At 54.8% G+C, this 14,712-nt stretch overlaps 1 long non-coding RNA gene across 4 annotated transcripts; it reads right to left on the reverse strand.

The window, feature by feature from the left end:
- On the reverse strand, window positions 1,259-13,516 carry LOC108637784. Of its 4 annotated transcripts, none has more exons than XR_001919312.1 (4): window positions 13,171-13,516; window positions 4,120-4,208; window positions 3,198-3,497; window positions 1,259-1,617 (listed from the first exon to the last, which is right to left on the reverse strand). It is a non-coding gene; the product is annotated as an uncharacterized LOC108637784 (long non-coding RNA). The 4 variants fall into 4 exon arrangements; XR_001919310.1 differs by lacking the exon at window positions 13,171-13,516 and adding an exon at window positions 12,152-12,406; XR_001919311.1 differs by lacking the exon at window positions 13,171-13,516 and adding an exon at window positions 6,106-6,255.

A 14,712-nucleotide genomic window follows, 5' to 3' on the forward strand; every position in this document is an offset into this window, starting at 1 on the left:
CCCCACGAGTGCAAACACTCACTCACTGGCATCACTGGGGCAGCCTGCTCAGTGCCATGGCCCTGCCTGGGCCTGAGCTGGGCTGGGGAGGCTGAAACAGGCAGTGGAGAGAGCAGACCCTGCAGTGTCCTGAGACTCGGGTCCTCCTGGCCAGCCACTGTGTGACATAGGCCCCTCTGCCCTTATTGTCACCTTGGTTTCCCCATCTGAAAATGAGAGAGGGGCTCAACATCTGTGGGGTCCCCTTTGGCTTGGAGCAGACAGGGTGATATGTAGCTGCAGGGGCCCTAGTCAATACTGTGATGAGCCCTGGTGTACCCTCCATGTTTTCTCCATAAATGGTCTCAGAGTGCAGGAGCTGGAGGCTTCCCCCTGAAAGTGGGGCCAAGCGAAGGGATGGGAGTCCTCCAGGACCCTTAGAGACACCTACTGTGTATCCTCACGGCATCAGTCAAGGACCCTGGGGGTAGTAAGAGGGGGCTTACAGAAGAGGGGACCAGGTAGGCTCTCTGCCAGGCTGCTGGGTGCAAACTGAAGCAGAGAGGGCGTCCAGGCAGGACCCTGAAGACCGAGAGAAGCTGGAGCTGAGGCGCTGGTTCAGCGGTGGTAGCAGAAGTCACTGCCTCCAGGCCCAGCTCTGCGAGGCTCCCAGGCTGTGCAGGGAGACCAGACTGGCCCAGCAGTAACCGTTTATATGATGGACTTCCTGCGGAATGTGAGCTCCTGGCAACAGCTCCCCAGACACACTCATGTGTCTGTGTGAGGACTGTCTTTGGGGGCCGTCCCCATGTGATCCACTCCTAGCCCAGCTTGGCCTCCCAGCCTGGGACAGCTCCACCCCTATTCACCTCTTCTCCCAGCACCTGCCCACCCTACTGTCCCAGAAGCTCCTTCTCACCAGAGCAAGAGAAAAAACTCAGGAGGCTGGGAGACCCTCCCGCAGGAGTCAGAGTGAGCACCCTTGGTTGTTGGCAGGTGTTCCACAGAGAGAGGAGGGAGGTCAGAGCCCAAGGAGAGGTGTGGTCCACTGTTCTGAGGTCCTGGCAAGGCTTGCATCCACTCCTGCGTGAAGAAGCAACCATAGACCTTGGAGGAGGTCTCAGAGACAGGCTGTGACTGGCTGAGCCCTCCAGTCCCGTTTCACTTTCTTTCCGCAGAGTGCCTTCTCTGTGCTACATAGAGGGGTCACCAGCATTTTGTTCTCTGGGACCTTAGAGGGCAGAACTCAAGCACAGGGAAAGAAGAGTAGAACCTCAAAGAGAAACAGCCAGAGGTACCTGGAAATGGCCTTCACACTCTCTGTCCTGGGTAATGGGCTCCTCCAACCTCATCACTCTTGGCTGCTCTCCAGGGTGCCCGCCTCATGGCCAGTAAGTGGGGTCAGGGGTACTGAGGAACCTCACATAAACCACTGTTGCTTTGGATTACCATTCATTTTTCTTTCTTTAATGAAACTTGTACCCCAACAGAATTTACAGGGTTTCACCGTGCAGTTGGCTATATATTTTAGGATCTCATCCACCTGTGCCCTGGTGGGATTGCTGCTCTGCACCTGCTGCACCAGGAGGAGGAATGGGTGGTCTGAGCCTCTCGTACACAGTCGCACCACAGGGTCACCTGGAGAGCCAGCAATCACTTTGTCAGCATCGATTTGTCCGTTAGGGGTTTTCAGAAGTAGAGAGCTTAGGTGCACAGTGAGTTTTGCTGTTTCTCCCCACAACTCTGACCCAGACTGGTGTTCTAAGGTCATAGGTTTAGCCTGACCCCATCCCAGGGCAAGTCTTGGACTCCCATTGCCAAGGAGCCCATCTCTCCAGGACAGGTTGAATCAGTAACATCCTGTGGGGTGCTTTGATGTCTTTGTGGGCGCTGTCTGAGTGTGAGCCGCTGAGCTCTCCATGAGTCCATCTTGTCTTCTGTGCTGATGTCTAGGGTGCCACAATGGGTGGCCCTGGGATGCACATACCCCTGGAGTTGTGCACAGTGCCCCGCATGTGGACCCAGAAGTGGGTTGGCCAAAGGGCACAGCGTGGTACTGGCTGAGATCCTGAGTAGAGCCCATGTGCTGAGGCCAGACCACACCTACCCTAGACGTGGGAGGGCAGCAGCTCCAGGCCTCTGTCCAAGGCCACAACCTGATGTGTTCCTCAGAGCATCTAATAGAGTCCCAGCTTGGCACTGGGGGCTTCCACCTGCAGACTGGGGAAGTGGGAAGACTGCTCGGAGGCCACTGAGAATGGGAGGAGGAGAAGAGGCAGCTAGCAGAGCAGGGGCTTATATAGGGTATTTTCACCTCTGTGTAGAGGATTGTAGGCATCTCCAAATATGGGGGTCCTCATGCCCTGCCAGGTCAGAGGACCCCAGTCTTTGATCCTCTTTGTACATCAGATGCCAACAGAGTCTCCTTCCAGAACAGACACACTACCCTCCTGGATTAACTGGCCTTGTCAAAATCTGAGAGTTTGCCCCATGTCAGCAGTTGTGTAACTTTCTGTCTGAGATCCAGTTGGTATGTGTGGGTTCCTGAGCACCTAAGGCCTCAGAAATGGGACAGGTGATTCAAAACTGGTAAAGAGCAAAGCTATTACTTGGGCTGGGTCATCCCATCTTCCAGCCAGGAACATGGCCCTGAGGAAACTTGTCAACTTCTGCTCAATGCAATATGCTGTCTAGGTTTGTCATAGCTTTCTTCCAAGGAGCAAGCACCTAGACAGCATATTAAAAAGCAGAGACAACACTTCGCCAACTGAGGTCTGTATAGTCAAAGCTATGGCTTTTCCAGAAGTCATGTACGGGTGTGAATGTTGGACCATAAAGACAGCTAAGTGCTGAAGAATTGATGGTATCAAACTGTGGTGCTGGAGAGTCCCTTGGACAGCAAGATCAAACCAGCCAATACTAAAGGAAATAACCCTGAATGTTCATTGGAAGGACTGATGCTGAAGGTGAAGCCCCAATACTTTGGCCACCTGATTCAAGGAGCTGACTCACTAGAAAAGACCCTGATGCTGGGAAAGATTGAGGGCAGGAAAAGGGGGCAACAGAAGATGAGATAGTTGATTAGCATCACTGACTCAATGGACATGAACTTGAGCAAGCTCCAGGAGATGGTGAAGGACAGGGAAGTCTGGCGTGCTACAGTCCATGGGGTCACAAAAAGCGGATATGCCTTAGTGACTGAACAACTACCTACTCACCTTCAAGACTCACAGCAGCATCCCCTCCTCCAAGAAGCCTCCCAGGATCACCTCCTCTCCTGGTAGGGCCCCAGTGTGCCCCCAGAACACCATCATACATCCAGTCTCCCAGGTTTCCTGCTGTGCTGCCAGGGCCCTGGGCAGGCCCGGGTACTCAGAGGTGCTCCAATCACAGCAAACTCAGAGTGGGTAGGAACACAGGGCTGGTGGCTTGAAAGAGCCAGGTGGAGCTCCCACTGTGCTGATTTGGGTGGCTTCACAGTGGTGGTGCTGGCAGGCTGGGCTGGAAGTGTTGGGAGCCTAGGAAGAGAGTGTTGGCAGAGACTGAATTCTTGAAGAAGGACTTGTCTTCCAGGGAGGGACAGGCACGGTCAGCAGACATCATCCCCAATCCTGGGCAGCAGGAGCCCAGGCCCTGCTGGGTGGCCTGAAGATGTCAAGACCTCCCTGTATCCATCTCTGGGGATCCTGGTGGTTAGGCGTCTGCAGCTTCTAATAGCCAGGCCAGGCCACCATGTCTCTGGAGCTGCATCCTGGATGCTCTTTCTCTGGGCCCCTCCTCCAGCCCTTTGTCCCTCAGGATGCCCAGGCATGTGCAGCTGCCTCCCCCACCCCTGAACCCCATTCTGGCTCTGGCCAAGCTCACGAAGCTCCACCACAGGGGGAGGGGCACACATGGACACATGCCTGGGTGCACATGGGGTCTCCCTATTGCCCTTCCAGTGCCTAGCCTGGGGGTCCAGCTGCGGCTGCTCATTCTGATGCTATGGGGATGGGGGTCTAGGGGATGCCATTGTACCCATGATGGCAAAAAGCACCATCAGGCCCATCTGAAACAGCACAGGAGGATTCCAGAGACCTCCCTCCCCCACCCCACCTCCACTGCCTGCAGCACGGAGGCCAAGACTAATAAAACACCCACCTCACAGGAGACAGCTTTATCTTGTTGATCGGAAGTCTGCCAGCCCAATTTATGATGGAACATAAGCTCTCCAAATCTGAATTTATGTGCTGTAGTATAACGAGAGGTCAATGAGATTAAAAGTGGGCTCGTGAGAGGACCATAGGCAGCTCACTGCTCAGCGCCGACCAGAAAGCCTCACAGCCCCTGAACCCAAGGGAGGTGAGGGCCCAGTCCAGCAGCAGGACAGGAAGGGGGAAGGCAGGGAGAGACCAGCCCATGAGGCAGGTGGTGACAGGGGAGGAGGACCAGGAGGCAGCAGAAGAAGCAGATGGAAAGGGGCACGGGCCTGGGGCCGGAGGAAGCAGAGGCAGCCTGGAGTATCAGGGCCTCCTGTGGGGAGTGAGGGCCTGGGGTGAAGGAGAAGCATGGGTAGGGGCGGGTCTCCCTCAGGGACCAGGAACCCCCTGGTCTGAGGACAGGTAGGAGGGGGCCCTGAGAGGGCTGAAGGACAGAATTCTGATCCTGGCCCAGGACCCATGATCTGAGGTGGTTTCGGTGGGCACGTGGCAACATTTTGCAGCTTAGGCCCATTCCCTGCCCCCTCCCCAACCCCCTCTGTCTTCAGTACCCGCTTGGAGTCACGGATGATGGTGAGGGAGGGGTATGCTCTGGTGGGGACCTGGGCCCCGGCCAGAGTGAGGCTGGCTTTTGAGCTTAGGCTAGAGCCTGACTTCAGAATTTATACAAATAAATGAAATGAAAAGTGCTGGCAGGCCTGATCTGATTACAGAGTCATTCATTCTCTGGTCGTTAATAATTTGTGCAATAAAGGATTGCGGCCGCTCAGTGAGGAGGAGGCTGTGGCCCAGCCTTCCCTCGGCGCCGGGGCCGCGGGAACTGGAAACATAAATTATTAGTTTCTTATCGCTCAGCCTGCCATTGCTCATGCTGCCAGGGGCCTGGCAGGAGCCGGTGGCAGTCCTGCCGCCTGCCTGGGCCTGGCTCTCAGTTGCTGCTGACTGTGGAGACTCTAGGGGGGCCCCTCGTCTTCCCTCCCCCAACCCTTAACGGCAGCACCCTGGAGCCTCAGCCTTGGAGAGTTTGCAGCTGGTGCCAAGGACGGCTCTGGAGCAGGTGGAGCTATGGGGTTTAGCTCTCATGCCCTGGACCTCAGCCTTCCCCCCAGCCCTCTCCACGCAGGCCTCTGTCAGTGAAGCCTCATCACTAGAGGCTGGTAAAGTTGCATGCTTGGACCCTGGTACTTGTCCACTTAGTGCAGAGGTTACCATCATCAACACAACAGAGGCCCACACTCCCCCTCCCCACAACACACCACCCAGGGTGAAGGAAAGAAGGAAAGATTGGTGTCTGGGTTCATATCACCTCTTCCAGGTGTGTCTGCGCTTCCCTGGGTGGAACTCAGGGCAGGCGCTTGTACAGGGTGTGATACCTGCAGGCATGGCACCACTCACTCCCTGCTCATCCTGTCTTCCTGGGTCCAGACCTGGGCTCCTGGGCAGGCAGGTGTGCAGCAAGCAAACAGTCTAGATATGTGGCTGGTGCTGACGGAGTTCCCAGTGCTAAGCCATGGCAGGGTTGGGCTGGGTGGGGTGACCCAGGGCTGTCCCCTGGGCTGTGCATCTGTGGCCCCAGGTGGAGCTGCTTAGGTGCACAGGGGTGAGGGCTGAATGCAGAGGCCGAAGACCCCAGAGTGCTCCAGACTGAGTGGTGATTAAGGCAATTATGGTGATTACAGAATTATAGAAATGAGCACCTTCAGGCCGGTTCCCACCCCCCAAGTTGAGGAGGCTGAGGGCAAGGCAAGGTCGGGGAGTTAGGGTGGGGAACTCTGGGCTCCAGCCATCCTGAATGGAGGATGTGGCAGGATCGGATGAGGGCATGGACATCTCTCTCCTGCTAGCTAATGTCATTGGACCCGAACACTGACATGCTCCCTCTCCCAGCTTGCTTGCATCCTGGGAACCAGGGTTACCTGAGGCCTACCTTGAACCCACCAGGTTGGCAGGACGTGGGGGTCAGGGGTGTGCTCTGCAGAGTGCCCGAGGCCACATGCCCAGGGCACTGCACCCACCACTTACTGGCTGTGTGGCCTTGGAAAGACCTTCACCCTTTCTGCTTCTGAATCTGTAAAAAGGGAGCATGAATTAAACAAGATTCGAGTGTATGTTTTGAGCATCTACTCTGTGTCAGGCATCCCAGGCCTGTGTGGGGTTGGGTACATTTACCACTGGAGTGGGTTGCCATTTCCTTCTCCAATGCGTGAAGGTGAAAAGTGAAAGTGAAGTCGCTTAGTCGTGTCCAACTCTTTGAGACTCCACGGACTGCAGCCACCAGGCTCCTCCGTCCATGGGATTTTCCAGGCAAGAGTACTGGAGTGGGGTGCCATTGCCTTTAGTCTTGGGTCAATTTTGTCCTACTTTACAGTGGCAAGACCCACTCGACACTCTGTCTCTTTTTCAAGTTTTCTGGCCTGGCTGTCAGAATGAGCCCACACTTTTCACATCCTGCTTGAGCTCTGGACATGACTTCCTTTGACCCTCTTGGTGGGTCTTTCCTGGCCTCTGGCACGATCCTCACATGCATGGGCTGATCTGTGCTTTGCAGACTCCAGGGCTCCCTCCTCCCCAGGGCTCCATCCTGCAAACTCTTTCTGCCTTGGCTTTCCAGGCTTTCGAGTCCTGTGTCTCCCCTCCGGGGCATCCCTGAAACTGCCTGGGTCCCCTTCTTGCTCCACAGCTGGATACTCTGGGGGCAGCATACTGAGGGGTCCGAGGACTTACCGCAATGATTCCTGCCTCTTAGGGTCCTCTCCTTGGACATCTAATATCATGTTTCGAGGGCTGTTGTGTCCTAAATTTTGTCTGGTCTTTGAGTTGTTCTGGCAGGAGGGTAGGTCTGGCTGCTCTGTCTTGTCAGAGTGCCTGTCCCATGAGTTCACAAAGTGCCCCACACTGGTGTAGGGCCTGGTATAAGGGATTCTCTTGGCAGGTGTTTTCTGAGTGTCTGGGCCCCATGGCCTGTACAGCCTGCAGCACAAAAGACCCTCTGCCCCATCACTTGCCAATTCACCACAGCCTGGTAAAGGCTGGGACATCCCAGGGCAAGGGCATCAGAGGGGGCTCCACAGTCAAGGGCCTGGAAGCCATGCTCTCTATAGCACTCTTAGCCTGTCCTCTGTTGGCCACTTCCAGGTCCAGGCCTCAGGCCCATCCCTGCTGCCATGGGTGGCTGGTGGCTTTACTAAGTGGACCAGGAGGACATGGGAGGAGGGAGTTTGCTACAGCATGTTAGCTGTACAAGTGCACCCTATGTCTGGAGCAGCGAGAGCTGGGAGAGAGGCTGAGTCCACTCTGGGGAGAAGCCAGCGGGCCCGGGACCAGGGTTCCACCCATCAATGGGGAAGCCTTCATCACCAGCACCCCAGTGATAGTCACTGGGAGAGGAAAACCCCAGGTTTGTCTTATCCGCAGGTACCCTCTGTAGACTGTATGAGCAGCAGCCTTGCTGTGAACACACACCTGTCACATACAGGACACAGGTAGGGCTGGCAGCACCAGGCTTTGGCTTGGAGTGGCCACTGTCTGAAACATAGGTGGGTTTGGATCTCAGTGTGTCACTGCCCAGGGGCTCCAAGGCCAGGGTGCTACTGACATAGGGAGCTTGGGGAGAATTCTCTCAGGCTGGTCCTCTGGCCACTGGAGCACCCTGGGGCATGGTTCCCAGAGGAGGCAGACGTCCAACCTGCAGGCAGCCCTGGGCCTTGGGTCCCAGCTCTGCAGATGGATGGGCTGCTCCCGAGCAGCATGGAAGGTGGTGGACCAGAGTGGAGTGGAAGTAAGTGTGCCATCCATATGAGTTTTGGTCATGAACTGGGCTATGTTTCTTCTGTCTGTGGGGCAGGTTAGACCCAAAAGCTCCAAAGAAGCTTTGGGGTGGTAGGTAAAACTCCCAGGGAAAGCCTGGGAAAGGGGCCTAGTCCTAGTTCTAAATGCCACCCACCTTCCACACAGCCAGCTACAAGTTAGAGCCTCTGGGGATGCTCTCTGGTGGGGGGATGCTGCTTCCACCCACCCCTGTGGAACATGAAAGCCAGTGTGACTCCTGGGAGACACTGTCCTCAAAGGCAGTGGCTTTGGGAAGCTCGGTACCCGAACAGCATAGACACCACATAGACTCTGCCCCAGTGTTTCTTCCAGCTCCGGGCTGGCTCTCAGGTGGGACCCTGCCTTGTCCCACACTTGCTCCCTTGTTAGAGGTCTCCTCGGCTGGGCAGCTCCCCAGGCCCTGCTGTTTCCCTGCTCCCCTCTTGGGTACTGCTGCAACATTTGACTTGTTATTTCCCGACTCACTAACTCCACAGCCCACCGCCAGAAGTGTGAGCCCACAAGTTATCATTTCTCCCTGAGCTGTTCAACCAGCACTGAGCCTGCCTCTGTGCCACAGTGTTGCACCCCCGGGACAAGGTGGGCAGTTCACATAGCCCTTTCTTCCCCAAGTGGGAATCAGAGAAAAGAAACTCTGACCCTCCTCTTGGAGCAGGCAGAGACCCACATGTCAGAGACTCACATGTCAGAGCCCCACAGGAGCTGAGGGACCGTGCACATCCCAGAACATCCCCTCCATCTACTCCTACTCATCTTTTGATGCCAGTTCAAATGCTGCTTCCTCTATGAAGCCTTCTGGGTCTTTCCAGACAGACAAGGACATCGTCACTTGAGCTTGTGAGCACACATCTCTGCATTTCCAGAACTTAGACTGACTTGCATAGGAATCCAACATTCCCACCTGCACTGTGAGCCCCAGAGGGGTCTCCTCTCCTGGGCCCAGTTGGCAGTCAGGAGGCCTTAGAAATACGTGTCATAATGACTCAGCATTTCACAAGCATAATCTCAGGTGCCTTTAGGGCAACCTATGACGTAGATGTTCTTTTTACCTCCTTTTACAGGTGACAGCTGGCAGGTGGCAGAATAGCTTTGTGGTCCCATCCTCTGGACCTCTGAGCTTTAATCATACAAATGCTCAGCTGCTCTGGGTCAAGCTTGCTCCAGCTCATCACTTTGATTATTAATTAACTCCTTAGTTATTAGCTTAAGGACTTCTCATGGATTCTTGGGCTAAAAGCAGAAGAAAGCAGGGGACCCAGAGGAGCCATTGGCCATCATCTTGCTGTCTGGGACTGGTGCTGAGAGTTGCTTGAGGTCTGGGTACCTATAGGCCTGGAAGCTCCTGTTTGGAGGACCAGGGGCTCATCTGACACCTGGAGCTGCTACAGGTGCTCTTTCCCGTCGTCTTGCCTGTAAGCCCACGAGCCGCCTGCTTCCCTCCCTCGGCAGCAGGCTGGGCTCTGACACAAGCCCCTCCTCCTGTCTGCCCTAGCACCCCACTCTGTGGCTTACCCCATTTTTCTGATTCCTCTAGCTGAACAGGAGGGAAGGGGGCAGGGCCTGAGGACACGACATAAACTGATTGGAACCAAATAGGTCCAAGATGGCGGACAAGTCAACTTCCACTAGACCAGAGCCTCAGTATACACTCACTCTAATACATCAGCAAGCTAAATGACACACCCAGAGGTGCCATGACAGTTCCAAGGCCAACCATTGACGTCAAAACATGGGCAGTGGCCCAATTTCTGGAAATCCCCACCCCATTCCCCAAATAGCTGGAATGAAAGAGTCGTGTCCGACTCTTTGCGACCCCACGTACTATACAGTCCATGGAATTCTCCAAGCTAGAATACTGGAGCGGGTAGCCATTCCCTTCTCCAGGAGATCTTCCCAACCCAGGGATCAAACCCAGGTCTCCAGCATTGCCAGCAGATTCTTTACCAACTCACTCCCCACCCTCCCCCTGCCCTGCCCCATCACTCTGCAGGGCTAACAGGCTGGTTCAGAGCTCACAAAATCACATATACATGTCTTCTTACCAAAGTACACTCATTAGCCTAAGAAATTATTCAACTCTAAGTGGGCAACAGAGGATGAGATGGTTAGACAGCATCACTGACTCAATGGACATAAATTTGAGAAAATTCCGGGAGATAGTGGAGGACAGAGGAGCCCAGCATGTTGCAGTCCGTGGGGTTTCAAAGAGTCAGACACGACCTCGCAACTGAACAACAACATAAACAGTTGACAACCCCTATACTCTGGTGCTGCTCTTGCCTTCTGAGATGGCCCACACTGTCTGTGGAGTGTGTTTCTCTTTAAATAAATCTACTTCTTACCTATCACTTTGTCTCTCCCTGAATTCTTTCTGCAATGAGACATTAAGAACCGGAGCTTCATTAAGTCCTGAGACCAGGTGTATGATCTCAGTTGGAAGACCGTGTGTTCAAGTTCCAACCTGAGTTACAGAGTTTCACAGCAGCTTCCACCAGGGATATAGCTTCTCCGCTCTGGGGTCTTATTCAGTACCCACCTGGCTACCATGCCTGTATTCTGAATCCCTCTTTCCCTCCAAGGCTTGGCCTGCACACACCACGCCCCAGCCCGGCACCATCACTCTGCAGGGTTAACAAGCTGGTTCAGAGCACACAGAATTACATATGCATGCCTTCTTACCAACAGTACAGAACAGGTCACACAAATCCACTACCTTGGCTCTTTCCAGGTTGCGTGTTAACACAGAGAAACAATTTACCTGGGTTTCCCTCACCCAGGCCCACCCCTCCCACCCCCACTCGGTATGGTCTCCTCTGGGCTGATTCCATTTATCACTGGCTGTGGATGAGAAATTTTATCATGAAACACAGTTCAGGGTGATAGATGAGGGAGCGGGGCAGGTGATCGCCTCACTGCCTCCCTCTCCAAGGAAATTCCTCCCCTTTTACAAAAGCTGGGCAGCCAGGGGGCTGAAGAGGTAGGAGCCACACACAGGGTAGTAGGCTAGGGCAGAGTGGGCGGGGAGTGGAGGAGGCAGAGGACACAGACTAGGCCAGGTCTCCCATGGGAACCCAGGAAGGAAGGCAGACATGATCTCCCCTAACCGAATTCAAGGCTGAGGTTCAGAGGGTCCTACATAGAAGGGAGAGCAGGGGCAATGTCCAGACCAAATAAAAGTGGAGAAACTTTTCTCTGAAAACTGCCATAGTCTTTCCCAGGAGCAACAGCTCCATCTTCTATTTGCAATGAAATTCTCTATGAATTATATCTTTTCAACAGTGCTTATCTCACCAGCATGAGCAAACCAATACTTTTCAAAATGACAACTGAGACTTTATCAACTCTTGGTGGCTGGTTTAGGGTTTTCTGGAGCCTCTTCCAGGTGTTCCTGTTAGGATTCTAGTCTGAACAGCTGCAGGTGGGCCTGGGTGGGGGTGCTGACCTGAGCATCCACCATTAAGATCCCTGGCCACAGTGTGAAACCTTGCGGGGCTCTGTGAGGCTCTCCAGCACCAAGCCCTTTTTTTTCCTCCACCATTTCTCATAGGCAAGACTATAGCCTCCCTGACCTTCCCTGAGTTCCAAAGGGCAGATTAGAACAGTTGCCTCAGAAACCACCTGAGGCAAGATTAAAAGGCCCAGAGAAACTCACGAAGAATCTGCATCTTAATCTTGTCAGCAGCCCTGCCCTTGGGAAGTATTGTTATAAAGTAAAGTGAAAGTCACTCAGTCCTGTTCGACTCTGCTACCGCAGGGACTATACAGTCCATGGAATTCTCCAGGCCAGAATAAACTCCTTATCAAATCCTCCTGGGTGGGATGCATAGCTTTTCCGAGCAGGAGCCCACCATGTCCCCCTTTGCCTGGTCTGTGTCTTCTCATGGGAGACCTGTCCTAGTCTGTGTCCTTTTCTCCTATACCCAATACTCTCTCTCTCTTGAGATTCCAGACCCCATCTAGCCCCAGTGTACAGAGAAGCTGAGCTTTAGCATCAAGTGGGGTGCTGTCCGACGGGCTGGAGGGTACTGGGGAGCAAGTTCATCCCCTCATCTGTTATGCAATATGAGGTCCTGGAGCTTCCAGAACCAGCCCCCTCCCTGCTGCAGGTGTGGTCAGCCAAAGCGATCTGCTAAAGAGGGGCTCACCCGCTTGGCTCCACCGGGCCAGCGGCTTGCCCCGCGGATGGGCCTCGGGACACATTCGGCCCTGTAGGGGGAGAGGTGCTGGCTGGCTGGTGGGCACCAGCCCTGGCAGCACGCGTGGGCGGCCCCGGCGGCGACGCTGTCACTGTGGTTGACAAGCCCCTAGAGAGACAGTCCCCGCCGCCCGCCAGCCGCGGGCGGGGGTTGGGGGCCAGCGCGGGAGCGGAGCTGTCCCCAAGCAGCCGGCGGCACGTCCCCCGAGGTCGCCAGCGGCGGCGCGGCGGAGGCGCCAGGCGCGTCCAGGAAGTCTGGGCGGCCATCCGCCCGCAGCTGCCCCCGGGCATGTGCCCCAGCCAATCGCGGCCACGCGCCTGCGGCTCCCCCCGCCTCACACCCCTGGGCCCCCAGGCCGCGCGGCTTAACCCTTCTCTTCCCGGCTCTCCGGCCTGGCCACCGCGCGGGTACCAGGCGATTCCGCTGGACTCGGGACTGAGTCCGGCCTGCAGAGCCTGGGTATCCCTGGCTTTGGTTCTGCTACCCGGGCAGAGGTCCCAGTGGGCCGCTCCGGAGCTGCAGGTCTGGGACCCGCGGCTGGCTCCTTCCGGATCACTGAGGAAACTGCCGTCCCTGCCCGGGCCCCAGACCCACCAGGTTCCCTGCAGCGACATCGGCTCTCCTGCCCTTCCTCCCAGCGTCACAGGGATGAAAATGACAATGACTGTGACTACTTTTGTATTATTACTGTACCAGGTACTGTGCTGTTCAGAGAGGTCCTGAAGCTAACAATTGCTGTGTTGCCTCCGGGAGCAGAGGACACAATGGAGGCCCAGAGAGGCAAGGCCTTGGCCAACATCACCAAGAAGGACTTCCAGGGTCCTGCCTCCTGCCTCAGGGCTAAGGGCCCCGCTAGCCCTGCCTGCACTTTCCTCTGCTCCTCCTGCCCCTTGTCTTCAGATTCTTCTTCCTTTGCAGCTGCTTCTTCCCCAACCCCACAGCCTCACACAGCATCACAACACACAAACCTTTCTTTTCAGCCACACGTTGTCTTGTCCCCGCTTCAGCAAAACTTCTAAAGAACTGTCTGTAGAGGACTGACAGTATCCTCTGCACTGTACCCTTCACTCTCTAGCTTTCGCCCTCACCAGCCAGGAAACCGCTTTGTGAGGTGCTGCCAGGACTCCACCCATACTTCCCTGCAAGCAGGTTCTAAGTGTTGGGGCCCTGCTCACCCATCCATGACCCTTTTTGTCTTACACCTACTGTTGGGCAGCTTTAACAGCCCCATATGATGAACATGCTAAGCAGTTTTTATTGAGCTCCTAAATACTTTGGCCACCTGGTGCAAAGAGCCGACTTATTGGAAAAGACCCTGATGCTGGGAAAGATTGAAGGCAAAAGAAGAAAGGGGCAGCAGAGATGAGATGGTTGGATACCATCACTGACTCAGTGGACATGAATTTGAGCAAACTCCAAGAGATGGTGAAGGACAGGGAAGCCTGGCGTGCTGCAGTCCCTGGGGTCTCAAAGAATCAGACACGACTTAGCAACTGAACAATAACAACTGTGTGCAGAGTGCTGCTGGGTGCCAGAAGCTTGTATTCCACTAGGGGTGGGACAGATAATGAACAAATAAACTAATTAATAAATAGGAAAAACTAGACAGTCATATGTGGAGGATTGAGAAAGAGTGGTTTTAACAAGGTCAGTGCTTCTGTGCTGGGTTTTGACTGGATGTCTGTCTTGACCAGAGGAAAGCCCCTTCAGATAGAAAGAGGATCCTCAGGAAGTCCTAAGGCAAGACTGAGCTAAGTGGGTGGTTAGTGCAGGGATTCAGGGTGATCTCCACACTGGGGTCTGCATTCCCATTGCTGGTCATGACGGAGGGTGTTCAAGGCTCCTTAATGCCTGGGAAAGAGAGCTGACCTGGGGGCTTCCTCTGGTGGACTGTGCCAGAGGGGATGTGGCCCCCAGGTAGGTGACCTGGGATTCCTCAGGCTCAGGATGAGGGTCACACACAGTGATCCCTGGGGGGAGGGGCGGGGGGTGAGAGGATGTGTCAGCTCCAAACACTTGCTAAGCACAGAGAATGTGGATTTCAGCAGTTTTAATCAGGTGAGAATCCTGCTCTTTCCTCCTTGACTCTTTGAAGACTGAGGAAATGCATGCAGAACCGAGTCCCTTCTACTCACCGCAGGAGGTCACCTTGACCACTCACACAGGACTGGGCATTCTAATCACTGAAATGAGACTTTTATTTATTTATTTATTTTCAGCCAGTCACCAAATATTGATTAAGCACCTGCAATATGCCAGGTTCTGTTCCAGGCACTGGGAGATGCTCCAGAGAAAAAATCAAATGTCCTGAAGGCAGGAGGAGAAGGGACGACAGAGGACGAGATGGCTGGATGGCATCACCGATGCAATGGACGTGAGTTTCTGCAGGCTCCGGGAGGTGGTGATGGACAGGGAAGCCTGGCGTGCTGCAGTCCATGGGGTCGCACAGAGTCGGACACAGCTGAGTGACTGCACTATCTAACACTCTCACAGCTTACAGTCTAATGGAG

The sequence above is a fragment of the Capra hircus genome, chromosome 16 (assembly GCF_001704415.2).
Source record: "Capra hircus breed San Clemente chromosome 16, ASM170441v1, whole genome shotgun sequence".
NCBI classification, from domain to species: domain Eukaryota; kingdom Metazoa; phylum Chordata; class Mammalia; order Artiodactyla; family Bovidae; genus Capra; species Capra hircus.